Below are 17,296 nucleotides of genomic sequence, written 5' to 3'. Positions count from 1 at the left end.
CTCCTTTATCATTGCTAACTGAGGAAAATATGCTATTGTTTCACCTTTCTCAATCAATATTATAATCCTGTAGTGAACAAGTAATTGTTTTTTTTTTTTTTTGAGATGGAGTCTCACTCTGTCGTCCGGGCTGGAGGGCAGTGGCGAGATGTCGGCTCACTGCAATCTCTGCCTCCTGGGTTCAAGCGATTCTCCTGCCTCGGCCTCCCGAGTAGCTGGGATTACAGACAAGTGCCACCATGCCCGGCTAATTTTTTGTATTTTTAGTAGAGATAGGGTTTCACCGTGTTGGCCAGGCTGGTCTTGAACTCCTGACCTCAGGTGATCCGCCTGCCTCGGCCTCCCAAAGTGCTGGGATTACAGGCGTGAGCCACCATGCCTGGCCAAGTAATTTTTTTAATGTCCGTCCCATACAAGGTGCTGGCATTTAAATTGATAAATTATGCTTCACAGAATAACTAAAAAAGTACCCTAATTAATGAATGCCATTAACTTCTTTTGCCAGATAGTCCTTTTTAGCTTGGTAATTTATTATGCAGAGCTGATTGTATTTATTCTGTTAATGAACGTGACCAGCGCTGCACAGTTCGAATAATGGATTTTTTTGTAGTAGTTAAATATTTTTTCATGACTTTTATTGGCAGATTTTTGTTCCACATAGAGTTCTTGGAATACCTTCTATTGAAGGTGATTAAAATTTAGGTACTAGAAACCAACTCCAGTAAAATTGTTACTGTAGATAATTAAGGACTATATTACCCCTTTTGTAACCCTGACTTTCATATTTTTCTGTGGATCATTCAATGAAAATCCTTTGGTTCTGTTTTTTCTGTATAAGTTCTGTATTATAGCTGTATTATAATACTGTAGTTACTTTTGGCAAATGAGAGCATTCTGTTAACCCAGCCATCATGTCTTGTCTTTTCCTGAGGGGAAGGGGCATATACATCTTATGCTTGATTGCATTACAAAGCTTAAAGGAAGATTTATATCCTCTGCTCTGTTCAGCTTCCTTTAAACATTTATGGCAGCACGTGTAAGATTCACACAAAAACTCAGAGGGTAAATTAAAAGGTGGTATTAAGTATTACTTTAATGTAGTGGTTCTCAAACTTTTTGGTCTTAGGATCCCCTTACACTCTTAAAAATTATGTAGGACTCCAAGTAGCTTTTGTTTATATAGGTTTATATCTCTTGATAGTTACTGTATTAGGAATTAATTTCATATATATTAATTCATTTGAAATAATTAAACTACAGCTTAATATAAATAACATTTTAATTTTAATTAATTTTTTTTTTTTTTTTTTTAGTAACAGTGGCTCACTGTGTTGCCCAGGCTGGCCTTGAGCTCTTGGGCTGAAGTGATCCTCTTGCCTCAGCGTCCCAAATAGGTGGGACTACGGGTGTGCATACCCAGCTTAATATATTTAATAAATAACATTTTAATGAAAAACTATATTCCAAAATAAGTTAGTGAAAGAATGGTGATGGTATTACATTTTTGTAAATCTCCTTAATGTTTGGCCTGATAGAAGACAGCTGGATTTTCCTATCAATCTGTTGCTATATATGTTTCTGGTTGAAGTTTATGACCAGTATGTTGGGTGGGGTATTTTAGCTTTTTCAGATAGTTGTAATACTCTGATTCTGCAACAAAACTTAACAAGTGGTAATTTCTTAAAGGTTAGTTGCGATGTAGAATCTGAAACCATGTCTACATGTGTTTTGCATTCTGTTGCATTAGAATTCATTGGTCTGTTTTGTACTTTTAATCTTTTGCTCTCGTATGATTTTGATCTCAGGAATCCTGAGAGTCCCCATATCACATTTTGAGCACTACTGCTTTAAGGTAAATAATTGAATGTTTAGAATTAATGTAGTTGTTGAAACTGAAGGGGATAATGATAATATGGAAATTGAGTTGGCAAGTAGTTAAGCGAAGCCAGGAGTAACTAAAAAATTTTTTTTTTATTTTTTTGAGACGGAGTCTTGCTCTGTTGCCCAGGTTGTGCTATCTCGGCTCACTGCAACCTCTGCCTCAAGGCTTCAAGCGATTCTCCTGCCTCAGCCTCCCGAGTAGCTGGGATTACAGGCACCTGCCATCATGCCTAGCTAGTTTTTTTATATTTTTGTGGAGACGGGGTTTTACCATGTTGGCCAGGCTAGTCTTGAACTCCTGACCTCAGGTGATCCCCCTACCTCGGCCTCCCAAAGTGCCGGGATTACAGGCGTGAGACACCATGCCTGGCCAATATTTTCTGTCTTTTCATAAAAACATTTTCCCTGTAATATTATTATAGCTAATTATTAATATTATTATAGCTAACACTTAAGCACTGGTGATATATCAGGAGCTTTTCTAAGAACTTTAAACATTTATGGCAGCATACGTAAGATTCTCACAGATAAAAATTCAGAGGGTAAATTAAAAGGAGGCATTAAGTATTACTTAAATGCAGTGTTTCTTAAACTTTTTGGTCTTAGGATCCCCTTATACTCTTAAAAATTATGTAGGACTCCAAGTAGCTTTATATTAGGAAAGGTTTCTTTCTTTCTTTTTTTTTTTTTTTTTTTTTGAAGAGACGGGATTTCACTATGTTGCCCAGGCTGGTCTCAAATTCCTGGGCCCAAGTTATCTGCCCACCTTGGCCTCCCAAAGTGCTGGTATTACGGGTCTGAGCCACCACCACTGGCCCAGGAAAGGTTTCTATTATGGCATCGTTGGAGAGGATTAAATTTAACTTACTTTTATCCCCCATAAATAGTATAGTCTTTGTGACAAGTATTATTCTTTTTATTTATTTATTTTTATTTTATTTATTTATTTATTTATTTATTTATTTATTTATTTATTTTTTGAGATGGAGTCTCGCTGTGTCGCCCAGGGTGGAGTGCAGTGGCGTGATCTCCGCTCACTGCAAGCTCCGCCTCCTGGGTTCATGCCATTGTCCTGCCTCAGCCTCCCGAGTAGCTGGGACTACAGGCGCCTGCCACCACGCCCGGCTAATTTTTTGTATTTTTTAGTAGAGACGGGGTTTCACTGTGTTAGCCAGGATGGTCTCGATCTCCTGACCTCGTGATCCCCCCCTCCTTGGCCTCCCAAAGTGCTGGGATTACAGGCATGAGCCACCGCACCCCGCCTATTTTTTTTTTTTTTTTGGAGTCGGAGTCTCGCTCTGTTGCCCCTGCTAGAGTGCAGCGGGGCAATCTTGGCTCACTGCAAGCTCTGCCTCCCGGGTTCAGCCATTCTCATGCCTCAGCCTCCCGAGTAGCTGGAACTACAGGCACCTGCCACCATGCCTGGCTAATTTTTTGTATTTTTAGTAGAGATGGGGTTTCACTGTGTTAGCCAGGATGGTCTCGACCTCCTGACCTCGTGATCCACCCGCCTCGGCCTCCCAAAGTGCTGGGATTACAGGCGTGAACCACAGCGCCGGCCCCCTTTTTTTTTTTTTTTTTTTTTTTGAGACGGAGTTTTGCTCTTACAGCCCAGGCTGGAGTGCAATGGCGTGATCTCGGCTCACCATGCCCGGCCAAGTATTATTCTTTGTAACACAGATACTGTTCAGTTTTAGAAGATATACGCCACTTAGATAATTTCTCCATAAGCTATTTGAGGGTGGGAATATGCCTATACCCAGCATCTATCATAATATATGTTTAAAATATATACCATAGGCTAGGCATGGTGGTTCACATTCACGCCTGTGATCCTAGCACCTTGGGAGGCCGAGGCAGGTGGATCGCTTGAACCCAGGAGTTCGAGACCAGCCTGGGCAACATGGCGAAACCTCGTCTCTACAAAAAAAACACTAGCCAGACATGGTGGCGCTCTCGTGTAGTTTTTCGTATATAAAAAAGACACACACACACACACAGTAGTTGTAGACTATTTTAGCCCATCAGAAAATCAAGTTGTTAAATTAAACAAATACTTGTTGCTTTTAAGAAGTTAAAGTTGTTCCCATGGAAATTTGAAATTTACTGTTGTGTTTTGTTCAACTAGTGTTTGAAAGTTTGTTGTTATCACAAGACACTAGATTAAATTTTTCTTCAAAAATAGATAATTTTCAGAAGATAAATTTAGTCTTTTTTTTTTTTGAGATGGAGTCTCGCTCGGTTGCACAGGCTGGAGTTCAGTGGCGCGATCTCAGCTCACTGCAAGCTCTGCCTCCTGGGTTCACACCATTCTCCTGCCTCAGCCTCCCAAGTAGCTGGGACTACAGGCGCCCACCACCACGCCTGGCTAATTTTTGTATTTTTAGTAGAGATGGGGTTTCGCCATGTTGGCCAGGCTGGTCTCGAACTCCTGACCTCAAGTGATCTATTAGGCATTTTAGAATGTGAGAAATACTTGGGTTACCTTAAATAATAGTAGTTCATTGGGAGGATATATAGAAATAAGAGAAGACTATTTACAGAGCTACATCTTGTAGCAGAAAACAGGAATCACCAAACACTAGGCTTTGCTGAAGAACAATTCACCAGCTCTTACAGAAACCTGAATATATTTCAGGACTCAGAAGGTGGCTGAGAATAGTACAGCTCTAGCAGTAGGCTTGCCTTGTTTTAATTCCTCAAGCAGCAGGTATCCTGTAATTCCTAATTTAGTTCTTTGCTGTTATAGTAGTAGGTCTCAACCCAGGGTGATTTTGCCTCTGAGGAGACATTTTGTAGTGTCTAGAGATATTTTGATTGTGAGGACTAGGGGAAGGGTTGCTACTGCCATCTAGTGGATGGAGGTCGGGGCTGCTGCTGCTCTTGCTAAACAGGCTGCTGCTCCTCCATGCACGGGACAGCTCACCCATAACAAAGACTCTATGTGGTTCAAAATGTTAATAGTGGTGAGTTGGAAAACCCTGCTTTATAGTGACTAGATATTGGCACCTCTTGGGTCACAAACCCACACTTGATCTAGTTAGCTATGGGAAGCGTAGCAGGGTCAGGACTTTCAGGATATAACTATGAATTGTCTAAGGTGTTTTTTTTTTTTTTTTAAAGGAGGTGCCTGTGGCCATGGCAGGTTTTTCAGAAAGGAGTTATGAATTTGACAAGCCACTAGACTCAGATTTGCAGTCAGTACTTCTCTCTTGTTCCTTTGATGTGGTTAAAAGGTTGTATAGTTGAAATGCATTAAGAATTGGTAAATAATTAAGGAGATTAAGAATCTGTGGTGGCCCTCTCCCCACGGTCTCCCTCTCCCCACGGCCTCCCTCTCCCTCTCTTTCCACGGTCTCCCTCTGATGCCCAGCCGAAGCTGGACTGTACTGCTGCCATCTCGGCTCACTGCAACCTCCCTGCCTGATTCTCCTGCCTCAGCCTGCCGAGTGCCTGCGATTGCAGGCGTGCGCCGCCATGCGTGACTGGTTTTCGTATTTTTTTGGTGGAGATGGGGTTTCGCTGTGTTGGCCGGGCTGGTCTCCAGCTCCTAACCGCGAGTGATCCGCCAGCCTCGGCCTCCGGAGGTGCCGGGATTGCAGACGGTGTCTGGTTCACTCAGTGCTCAATGGTGCCCAGGCTGGAGTGCAGTGGCGTGATCTCAGCTCGCTACAACCTCCACCTCCCAGCCGCCTGCCTTGGCCTCCCAAAGTGCCCAGAGTGCAGCCTCTGCCCGGCCGCCACCCCGTCTAGGAAGTGAGGAGCGTCTCTGCCTGGCCGCCCATCGTCTGGGATGTGAGGAGCCCCTCTGCCTGGCTGCCCAGTCTGGAAAGTGAGGAGCGTCTCTGCCCGCCCGCCATCCCATCTAGGAAGTGAGGAGCGCCTCTTCCCGGCCGCCATCCCATCTAGGAAGTGAGGAGCGTCTCTGCCCGGCTGCCCATCGTCTGAGATATGGGGAGCGCCTCTGCCCCGCCGCCCCTTCTGGGATGTGAGGAGCGCCTCTGCCCGGCCGCGACCCCACCTGGGAGGTGAGGAGCGTCTCTGCCCAGCCGCCCCATCTGAGAAGGGAGGAGACCCTCCGCCCGGCAACCGCCCCGTCTGAGAAGTGAGGAGCCCCTCCGCCCGGCAGCCGCCCCGTCTGAGAAGTGAGGAGCCCCTCCGCCCGGCAGCCACCCCGTCTGGGAAGTGAGGAGCGTCTCCGCCCGGCAGCCGCCCCGTCCGGGAGGGAGGTGGGGGGTCAGCCCCCCGCCCGGCCAGCCGCCCCATCCGGGAGGTGAGGGGCACCTCTGCCCAGCCGCCCCTACTGGAAAGTGAGGAGCCCCTCTGCCCGGCCAGCCGCTCCGGGAGGGAGGTGGGGGGGGGTCAGCCCCCCGCCCGGCCAGCTGCCCCGTCCAGGAGGGAGGTGGGAGGGTCAGCTCCCCGCCCGGCCAGCCGCCCCGTCTGGGAGGGAGGTGGGGGGGTCAGCCCCCCGCCCGGCCAGCCGCCCCGTCCGGGAGGTGAGGGGCGCCTCTGCCCGGCCGCCCCTACTGGGAAGTGAGGAGCCCCTCTGCCCGGCCAGCCACCCCGTCCGGGAGGGAGGTGGGGGTCAGCCCCCGCCAGGCCAGCCGCCCCGTCCGGGAGGGAGGTGGGGGGGTCAGCCCCCCGCCCGGCCAGCCGCCCTGTCCGGGAGGTGAGGGGCGCCTCTGCCCAGCCGCCCCTACTGGGAAGTGAGGAACCCCTCTGCCCGGCCAGCCGCTCCGTCCGGGAGGGAGGTGGGGGGGTCAGCCCCCCGCCCAGCCAGCCGCCCCGTCCGGGAGGGAGGTGGGGGGGTCAGCCCCCCACCCGGCCGGCCGCCCCGTCCGGGAGGGAGGTGGGGGGGGTCAGCCCCCCGCCCAGCCAGCCGCCCCGTCCGGGAGGGAGGTGGGGGGTCAGCCCCCCACCTGGCCAGCCGCCCCGTCCCGGAGGTGAGGGGCGCCTCTGCCCGGCCGCCCCTAGTGGGAAGTGAGGAGCCTCTCTGCCCGGCCAGCCGCCCCGTCCGGGAGGGAGGTGGGGGGGTCAGCCCCCCGCCCGGCCAGCCACCTCGTCCGGGAGGTGAGGGGCGCCTCTGCCCGGCCGCCCCTACTGGGAAGTGAGGAGCTCCTCTGCCCGGCCAGCCGCCCCGTCCGGGAGGGAGGTGGGGGGGGGTCAGCCCCCCGCCCGGCCAGCTGCCTGGTCCGGGAGGTGAGGGGCGCCTCTGCCCGGCCGCCCCTACTGGGAAGTGAGGAGCCCCTCTGCCCGGCCACCATCCCGTCTGGGAGGTGTGCCCAACAGCTCATTGAGAACGGGCCATGATGACAATGGTGGTTTTGTGGAATAGAAAGCGGGGAAAGGTGGGGAAAAGATTGAGAAATCGGATGGTTGCCGTGTCTGTGTGGAAAGAAGTAGACATGGGAGACTTTTCATTTTGTTCTTTACTAAGAAAAATTCTTCTGCCTTGGGATCCTGTTGATCTGTGACCTTACCCCCCAACCCTGTGCTCTCTGAAACATGTGCTGTGTCCACTCAGGGTTAAAGGGATTAAGGGCAGTGCAAGACGTGCTTTGTTAAACAGATGCTTGAAGGCAGCATGCTCGTTAAGAGTCATCACCACTCCCTCATCTCAAGTACCCAGGGACACAAACACTGCGGAAGGCCGCAGGGCCCTCTGCCTAGGAAAACCAGAGACCTTTGTTAACTTGTTTATCTGCTGAACTTCCCTCCACTATTGTCCTATGACCCTGCCAAATCCCCCTCTGTGAGAGACACCCAAGAATGATCAATAAAAATAAAAATTAAAAAATAAAGAATCTGTGGTGATCCATGTGAACTTTGGAGTTGATGGTAACAGTGTGATTGGAGAAGAAAATTATGATTGAAGAATTTCTGGTGATCAGTAGGAATACAACAATGAAGAAAGAAAGTTTGATAGCAGAATGGCATAAACCTTAAAAGAGATGTGTAAAGAATTTTGTGTAAGATAAAATATGGTTGTGCTGGGAAAACTGTAGGCTTCTTGATGTGATATAGCCTGCTTAGGAGAGACCAGTTTCCTATGTCTGCTTTAATAAATTATCAGAAACCTGATGGCTTAAAACAATAGAAATTTATTATCTTAAATTTGTTCCTTGCCTCATCTAGCTTCTGTTGGTTGCCCTGGCATTCCTGGGCCTATGACCACATTACTCCAATCTCTGCCATCATTTTCATATTATTTTCTCTTGTCTGTGTCTGTCTCCTTCTCTTACAAGGATATCTGTGCCACTCTCTTACAAGGATATTTGTTATTGGATTTAGGGCCTACCTGGATAATCCAGGATGATCACATCTCAGGATCCTTAATTTGATTATGTCTGCAAAGACCTTTTTTCCCCAAATAAGATACATTCACAATCCCTAATTCAGGGATTAGGACACAGGTGTATTTTTTGGGGGGCCCACCATTTAGACACTACTGGAGAGTTTTAGAGAAAAGGGTATAATTTCAAGAGAGTGGATTTTTTTCTTTTTTTTTTTTCTTTTGAGACAGTCTTGCTCTGTCGTGAGGCTGGAGTGCAGTAATGAGATCTTGGCTCACTGCAACCTCTGCCTCCTGGGTTCAAGCAGTTCTGCCTCAGCCTCCTGAGTAGCTGGGACTATAGGCACGTGCCACCACGCCCAGCTAACTTTTTTGTATTTTTAGTAGAGACAGGGTTTCTTCACATTGGCCAGGATGGTCTCAATCTGTTGACCTCGTGATCTGCCGACCTCGGCCTCCCAAAGTGCTGAGATTACAGGTATGAGCCTCTTGCCTGGCCGAGAGTGAATTTTCAATTAAGGCTAATTAAATTTAAATTAAATACAAATTCAATTAAAATTGAAATACAAATTCAATTAAAGTAGAATTTGTATTGTGAAGAGATTGAATATAGGAAGCTGCTTTTCATAGAAAAAGGGTTCATGACTGGGTGCAGTGGCTCATGCCTGTATTCCCAGCACTTTGGGAGGCTGAGGCGGACGGATCACAAGGTCAGGAGTTCGTGATCAGCCTGGCCAATATGGTGAAACCCCATCTCTACTAAAAATACAATAATTAGCTGGGTGTGGTGGCGCGTGCCTGTAGTCCCAGCTACTGAGGAGGCTGAGGCAAGAGAATTGCTTGAACCGGGGAGGTGGAGGTTGCAGTGAGCTGAGATCATGCCACTGCACTCCAGCCTGGGCGACAGAGTGAGAGGCAGTCTCAAAAAAAAAAAAAAAGAAAAAGGGTTCATGTGGGTGAGTTTAAGAAAGGAAGCGATCAGCAGTATAAGGAGAGTTGGAAGGTAGTAAGGGAAAATAACTGACATGATGGACTTGCGGCCGGACGCGGTGGCTCATGCCTGTAATCCCAGCACTTTGGGAGGCCGACACGGGTGGATCACGAGGTCAGGAGATCGAGACGATCCTGGCCAACATGGTGAAACCCCGTCTCTGCTAAAAATACAAAAAATTAGCCCGGTGTGGTGGCGGGTGCCTGTAGTCCCAGCTACTCGCGAGGCTAAGGCAGGAGAATGGCATGAACCCGGGAGGCGGAGCTTGCAGTGAGCCGAGATGGCGCCACTGCACTCCAGCCTGGGTGACAGAGTGAGAAAAAAAAAGAGAGGAAAAAAAAGACGGACTTGCATTTGACTGGTGGGAATGGATCTGTGCAAATTGAAGGCCTTAAGTGTGAGAGGTCTGATGTTCTCGGTAGACTTTGCCGTCTTTGCTTTGTGCCATCTTCGAGCTAAGTATTGCTGAGAACTTACTCTCTACTCTGTTGTCCCAGAAGAGAAATCTTTCCCAGCTGTTTAGATGGCTTTCTGAATTTGCACCAGTGTTTTATGGAACTGAAGAGGCTTTCATAGCAGCTTGGGGAAAAAGTCCTTCAGTAAATTATGTTGGGATTGAGAGGTATACTGGGTTTGATTCTGCAGTAAATCTGATGGAATTACTGTACCTTGAGATAGATAGAAGTTTCCAGTGGTGTGTTGAAATACAAGACGATTGGATAGGAGACTATTTAAGGGCAATAAATAAATAAATAACAAAATAAAGAAAAAAGTAAAAAAAACCATCAAGATGAGGTTGGGCAAAATAGTCCTAGGGTTGTGTAGGAAAAAGGCTGATTAATTTTAAGAAGTGACTTGGAGGGGGAAAGTGGCTACATTGAAGTAATAGGGTAATTGTTTTTATTTGACTTGTTGATGTTATCTTTTTTTTTTTTTTTTTGAGACGGAGTCTTGCTCTGTTGCCCAGGCTGGAGTGCAGTGGTGCAATCTTGGCTCACTGTATCCTCTACCTCCCAGGTTCAAATGATTCTCCTGCCCCAGCCTCCTGAGTAGCTGGGATTACAGATGCGCACCATGCCTGGGTAATTTTTGTATTTTTAGTAGAGCCGGGGTTTCACCATGTTGGCCAGGCTGGTCTCAAACTCCTGACCTCAGGTGACTTGCCCACCTCGGCCTCCCAAAGTGCTGGGCTTACAGGCGTGAGCCACCGCGCCCAGCTGATGTTATTTATTATTAACATTTCTAAAATTAAATCATCTCTGTATCCTATTTATTTATTTATTTGACACAGAGTCTCACTCTGTTGCCCAGCTTGGAGTGGAGTGGTGCGATCAAGGCTCACTGCAGTCTCCCGCCTCAGCCTCCCAAGTAGATGGGACTATAGGTGAACGCCACCATGCCCGGCTATTTTTGTATTTTTTGTAGAGATAGGGTTTTGCCATGTTGTCCAGGCTAGTCTCAAACTCCTGTGCTCAAGAGATTTGCACGCCTCAGCCTCCCAAAGTGTTAGTATTACAGGCGTGAGCCACCATACCTGGCCCATTTTTCTCTTTGGTTGGCTGTTTTATTAATTTGTAGGATATCTTATACATATTGTATAATCTGTGCATACCAATCCTTTGTAAGTTACTGTTTTCACCTTTCACATTTTAGGTCTGTAGTCAGTCCATTTGGCATTGACTTTAGTATTGTATGAGGTAGGGATACAATTTCTTTTTCTTTTTTTTTTTTAGAGTAAAGTAAAAGCAAGTTTATTAACAAAGTAAAGGAATAAAAAATGGCTACTCCTTAGGCAGAGCAGCCTAGGGATCCAATTTCATTTTTCCCCCATGTGATATCCAGTTATCCCAGTACTATTTTTTTAAGGTGACAGTGCTGTCTCTTAAAAACCAAATGATCATATATGTTAAATACTTGGTTTGATTCTGGTCTATTTTGTGTCATTGATCTTTTCCATTGGTCTGTTTGTTTATCCTTGAAACAATATCACACATTAACGTGGTTTTATAGTAAATCTTGATATCTGATAGGACAAATCCACCCACCTTGTGGGTTTTGCTTTTTTTTTTTTTTTTCAGATGGATCCTTGCTGGGTTGCCCGGGCTGGAGTGCAGTGGCTGTTCGTAGGCAGGATCATAGCACAGTCTAGGCTCAAACTTCTGGACTCAAGTGATCCTCTCACATGAGCCTCCTGAGTAGCTGGGACTATCGGCATGTGTCACCAGACCCAGGGGCACCTTGTGTTTTATTTTGTTGTTGTTTGTTTGTGTTTTTTTTTTTGACGTTTTGCTGTTTTGCCCAGGCTGGAGTAGAACTCCTGGCCTCAAGTGATCCTCCCGCCTCAGCCTCCAAAGTTGCTGAGATCATAGGTGTGTGCCACCACACCTCGCTAATTTATTTTTTGTAGAGATAGGGTCTTGCTGTGTTGCCCAAACTGGTCTTGAACACCTGGGCTCAGGCAATTCTCCCACCTTGGCCTCCCAAAGTGCTGGGTTAATAGACATGAGCTACTACACCTGGCTACTTTTATCTTTTTTAAAAAAGTTTTTAATGAGAGAGGACTCAAATTACTAAAATAAGGAATGAGAGAAATTACTAAAATAAGGAATGAGAGATATTACTAAAATAAAAAGGGTTAAAAGGGAATATGAACAATGGTATGCTAACCATTTCGATAACCTAGATAAAATAGACAAGTTCTTATAAACTGATTCAAGAAGAAATAGAAAATCTGAATAGACCTATAACAAAGAGATTGAATAAAAATACCTCCAAAAATGAAAAGCCCAGGCTCAGATGGCTTCACTGATGCAATCTACCAAACATTTAAAGAAGAATTAACACCAATCCTTCATAGACTTTTCAAAAAATAGAAAAGGAGGGATCTCTTAGTTCATTTTATGAGGCTGGTATTGCCTTAGTACTAAAAAGACATCACAGTACTAAAAAGACCTTAGTACTAGGCAAAGACATCACAAGAAAACTACAGATTAATATTTCTTATGAATATGTCCACACAAATCCTCAACTAAATATTTGCAGACTGAGTCCAGCAACTTATAAAAATGATAACACACAATGACCAAGTTGCATTTATCCCTGCAGTGCACAGTTGGTTCAGCATATAAAAATCAGTATGACACACCATGTTGATAGAATAAAGGAAAGAAACGGACATGATTACCTCAATAGATGCAGAAAAAAAATCTGACAAAATGAAATATCCTTTCATGATAAAACTGCTCAAGTAGAAATAGAAGGGCATCTGTGAAAAATCCACATCTAACATCATACCTAACAGTATGCAAGACTGAGGGCTTTCCCCCTAAACTTAGGAATAAGATGAAGATACCTGCTCTTACCACTTCTTTCAACAGTAGAAAGGAGGAGGTTTCCACTGGAGGTTCTAGCCAAGGTAGACTGGCAAAAGGGAAAGAAATAAAAGGCATCCAGGTTGGAAAGGAAGCAGTAAAACTCTCTCTCTTTGCAGATGACATGATCTTACATGTAGGAAATCCTAAGAAATTCACACAAAAAAACCTATTAGAACTCATTAAATTTAACGACGTTACAGGACACAAGATCAATGTACAAAAATTAGTTTTGTGTACACTGTGATGAACCATCCAAAAAGGAAATTAAGAAAATAATTGCTTTAATAAATCAGTATATGGAAGAGATACCTGCATTCCCATGTTCATTGTGGCACTGTTCACAATAGGCAAGACATGGAATCAACGTAAGTAAGTGTTCATCAGCAGATGAATGGATAAAATGTGGTATGGAATGGAATATTATTCAGCCATAAAAATATGAAATCTTGTCTGCAGCAACATGGATAAAACTGGAAGACATTATGTTCAGTGAAATAGCTAGGCATGGAAAGATTTACTGCATATTCTCGTTCTTATGTGGGAGCCACAAAAAAGTTGATCCCATGGAGGTAGAGAGTAGCATAGTGGTTACCAGAGGCTAAGAAGGGTGTGGGGAGGAGAGGATAGAGAGAAAGTGATTAATGGTTATAAAAATACAGTTAGAAGGAATAAGTTCTAGTGTTTGGTAGCTCACTAGGGTGACTGTATTTAATAATTTATTGCGTATTTCAAAATAACTAGAAGAGATTTGAAATGTTCCTGATACAAGTAATAAGTGTTTGAGGTGATGAATTATCCCAGTTACCATGATTTGATTATTACGTGGTTGTACGTCTGTATCAAAATGTCACATGTACCCCAGAAATATGTGTAATCATTATGTATCAATAAAAAAATTCTTTTAGGCTGGGCTCAGTGGCTCAAACACCTGTAATCCTAGCATTTTGGGAGGCCGAGGTGGGAGAATGGCTTGAGCCCGGGGGTTTGAGACCAGCTTGGGCAACACAGGGAGACCCCATCTCTACAAAAAATAAAAAAATTAGCCATGTAAGGTGGCATGTGTCTGTGGTCTCAGCTACTCAGGAGGCTGAGATGGGATGATCACGTGGGGCCAGGAGTTTGAGACTTGCCTGGGCAACATAGAGAGACATAGTCTCTAAAAAAAAGAAAAAGAGTAGCAAAGTTTTGGGCTCACACTTCATCTTTTAAAAACTTACTAGAAAGCTACAGTAATCAAGATTGTGTAGTCCTGGTATAAGATCATAAAGACCAATGGGATAGAATTGAGAGTCCAGAAATAAAACCATACATTTACAGCAATGGATCTTAAAAAGGGGGCCAGGACAATTCAATGGGTAAAGAATACTATTTTTTAACAAATGATACTGGTACAACTTGATAACTATAGGCTGGCATCTGGTTGGCCAAAGTAAGTCAGGTGGCCAAGACGATCAGGTCAGGGAAGTATAGATACCCTGTCCCCACCGAGGCCAAAATAAGGCATGTGACCAAGCCTGGTATCTTTTCAGAAGGAAAGTATAATTCTCTCATGGAGGTGGGATAAGAAGTAGTGATTATATTTTAAGAAAAACTGTATTATATGGTATAAGATTGAGATGGTGACCATGCAGTTGTGTAAGTTTTTTTTTTTTTTTTTTTGAGACGAAGTCTTGCTCTGTAGCCTAGGTTAGAATGCAGTGGCCCGATCTCGGCTCACTGCACCCTCTGCCTCCCGGGTTCAAGCAGTTCTCTGCCTCAGCCTCACGAGTAGCTGGGATTACAGGCACCCGCCACCACGCCTGGCTAATTTTTGTATTTTTTTAGTAGAGACGGGGTTTCACCATCTTGGCCATGCTGGTCTTGAACTGACCTCGTTATCCACCCGCCTCGGCCTCCCAAAGTTCTGGGATTACAGCAGTTGTGTAATGTTTTGCATATAATAGTGAAAAATCATCACAGGCTTTTTGTTGTTGTTGTTGAGATGGGGGTGTCACTGTGTCACCCAGGCTGGAATGCAGTGGCATGATCACAGCCCACTGCCAGCCTCTATCTCCTTGGGCTCAGGTGATACGCCCACCTCAGCCTCCGAAGTAGCTGGGACTACAGACGTGCCAGCACACCAGGCTAATTTTTGTATTTTCGAAGAGACAGAGTTTCATCATGTTGCCCAGTCTGGTCTCAAACTCCTGGGCTTAAGCGATCCTTGATCCTTGATCCTTCCACCTCTGCCTCCCAAAGTGCTACAATTACAGGGATGAGCCACTGCACCTGACTGGGCCATTTTTTAGTCTAGGTTTGTCTAAGTTGTTTTAATGTATCAGTTAATAGTGATATTTTTGTATTTTTTTTTCAATAGATTGTCTTTGGCTATAGAGTTTTTTTTTTTTAAAGATTACTAAACATACAGGAAGTGATAAGAAGTATCATTCATCAGAAGCATCATTCATCAATCAACTTGAAGAAAAAGGTGATATATTATTTCTTTAAGGTAAGTGGCATATAATTTTATGATTTAGTATCTTCCAAGATGATTAATCAGTGTACCAAATATATTTTATATTTTCAGAGAATTTTAACTTACATTTTTATTTTTCAACAAGGTTATATGTCTACATGATAAAACATTTCAGTGGGTATATAGTGAAAAGTAAGCTTTTCTCCTACTCCTGGTACTTGGTCTAGTAGTTCTCTTGTTTAGAAATCATCACTATTATTAGTTAGTGTCTCTTTCCAGATATATTTTATGCATAAAAGGCATATGATTCTGTATATTCTCTTCCTTCCACCATCTCCTTTTTCTCTCTTTACACAAAGGGAGACATGCTACATTCTCTCTTCTGCACTTTGCTTTTTTGGTTTAATAATGTTTCTTCGTCATGGTTCCATATAACTTATATCTCTATTTGTTGGACAGCTTTATTAAAGCATAATTTATGTATAATAAACTGTACTGTCTTAAAATTACAATTTGGTAGCTTTTGACAGATTTAAATATTCATGGAATCACCACTACAGTCAAGATAAAGAACATTTCTGTCACCTCCAAAAGTTAATCTCCCTCTCTCCACTCTTCATCCCAGGCAATGACTGAGCTGCTTTTTGTCACTGTAGATTAGTTTGCTTTCTCTAGAATGTCTTTTCTTTTTTTTTTTTTTTGAGACAGTCTCTCGCTCTGTTGCCCAGCCTGGAGTGCAGTGGCATGATCTCGGCTCACCGTAACCTCTGCCTCCTGGGTTCAAGCGGTTCTCCTGCCTCAGCCTCCTGAATAGCTGGGACTACAGGCACATGCCACCACACCTGGCTAATTTTTGTATTTTTAGTAGAGACGGGGTTTCACCGTGTTGCCCAGGCTGGTGTCAGGCCCCTGACCTCACGTGATCTGCCTGCCTTGGCCCCTCAAAGTGCTGGGATTACAGGTGTGAGCCACCCTGCCTGGCCTAGAATTTTTTTTTCTTTTTTTTATTAGTGCCTTTGTAAAAGATAGAATTTCATGAAAAGTGGAATCATACAGTATGTACTCTTTTGTGTCTAGCTTTTTTATTCAGAATGATTGCAAGGTTCATCCATATTGTTTACTATTAGTAGTTTGTTTCTGTTGATTTTTTTGTTTTGTTTTTGAGACAGAGTCTCGCTCTGTCGCCCAGGCTGGAGTACAGTGGCACGATTTCGGCTCACTGCAACCTCTGCCTCTTGGGTTCTAGCAGTTCTCCTGCCTCAGCCTCCTGAGTAGCTGGGATTACAGGTGCCTGCCCGCTAATTTTTGTATATTTGTAGAGACGGGGTTTTGCCGTGTTGGCCAGGCTGGTCTCGAACTCCTGACCTCAGGTGATTCGCACACCTTGGCCCCCCCAAAGTGCTGGGATTACAGGTGTGAGCCATCACGCCAGGCGTGAAATTAAACTTTTTGAAAATTAGCACTTACAATTTTGATAGGTGGATTGTCCTGCATAGACATTGAATCATTTGTAGTAATGTAAGGTACCTGACACAAACATTTACCAAGAGTGTATTGTTAAACTTCTTGATCTTTGGCCAGTCTGATAGGTGAAAAATGATATTTTGTGTTGGTTTTAATTTGTATTATTATCTTGTTATCTATTATACCAGCCATTTATAGTTGTTTCCCTGTAAATATATTTTGGTTATTAGCTTTTGCTATTTCTTGCCAGTATTTTTCCCCAGTTTTGCCCTTCAAACTTGGCTTCTCAATTTTGTGACAAGGCTTAAAAGTTAAGCCTTTCTCACTTGAAAACAAATATTTAAGGATTTCTCGGCTGGACATGGTAATGCCTGTAATGTCAGCACTTTCAGAGGCCAAGGCGGGCATATCACCTGAGGCCAGGAGTTCAAGACCAGCCTGGCTAACATGGTGAAACCCCATTTCTATTAAAAATACAAAAAATTACCTGTGCATGGTGGTGTGCACCTGTAATCCTAGCTACTCGGGAGGCTGAGGTGGGAGACTCGCTTGAACCCAGGAGGCGGAGGATGCAGTGAGCCAAGATTGCACCATTGCTCTCCAGCTTGGACAACAGGAGTGAAACTCCATCTCAAAAAAAAAAATTTCCCATACTTTAATCTGTGTTTTAATGTTTTTATTTTAATGATTAACATTTTTTCTTGAACATTTTCTTACTCATAAACTAGAATAGGTTACCTAGATGGTTACCCAGTTTTTCTAACACCAATTAATTAACTAATTAATTTATTGGAGATGGGGTCTCTGTCGCCCAGGCTGGTGTGTAGTGGCGTAATCAC

At 44.5% G+C, this 17,296-nt stretch overlaps 1 protein-coding gene across 15 annotated transcripts in view; it reads left to right on the top strand.

Moving 5' to 3' along the window:
* The window catches only part of ESCO1 (establishment of sister chromatid cohesion N-acetyltransferase 1), a 72,210-nt gene that overhangs the window by 2,221 nt on the left and 52,693 nt on the right, over positions 1-17,296 (top strand). For 11 of the 15 annotated variants that reach the window (XR_010152043.1, XR_010152044.1, XR_010152045.1 and 8 more), the window contains exon 2: positions 14,895-15,026. The gene's annotated coding sequence lies outside the window, so the exon portion shown is untranslated. The remainder of the gene's footprint in view (positions 1-14,894; positions 15,027-17,296) is intronic. The other 4 variants (XR_010152047.1, XM_009433782.5, XM_063796025.1 and 1 more) reach the window with 1 other exon arrangement.

This window comes from Pan troglodytes, chromosome 17 (assembly GCF_028858775.2).
Source record: "Pan troglodytes isolate AG18354 chromosome 17, NHGRI_mPanTro3-v2.0_pri, whole genome shotgun sequence".
Classification (NCBI taxonomy): domain Eukaryota; kingdom Metazoa; phylum Chordata; class Mammalia; order Primates; family Hominidae; genus Pan; species Pan troglodytes.
This window is presented reverse-complemented; position numbering and strand designations above follow the sequence as displayed.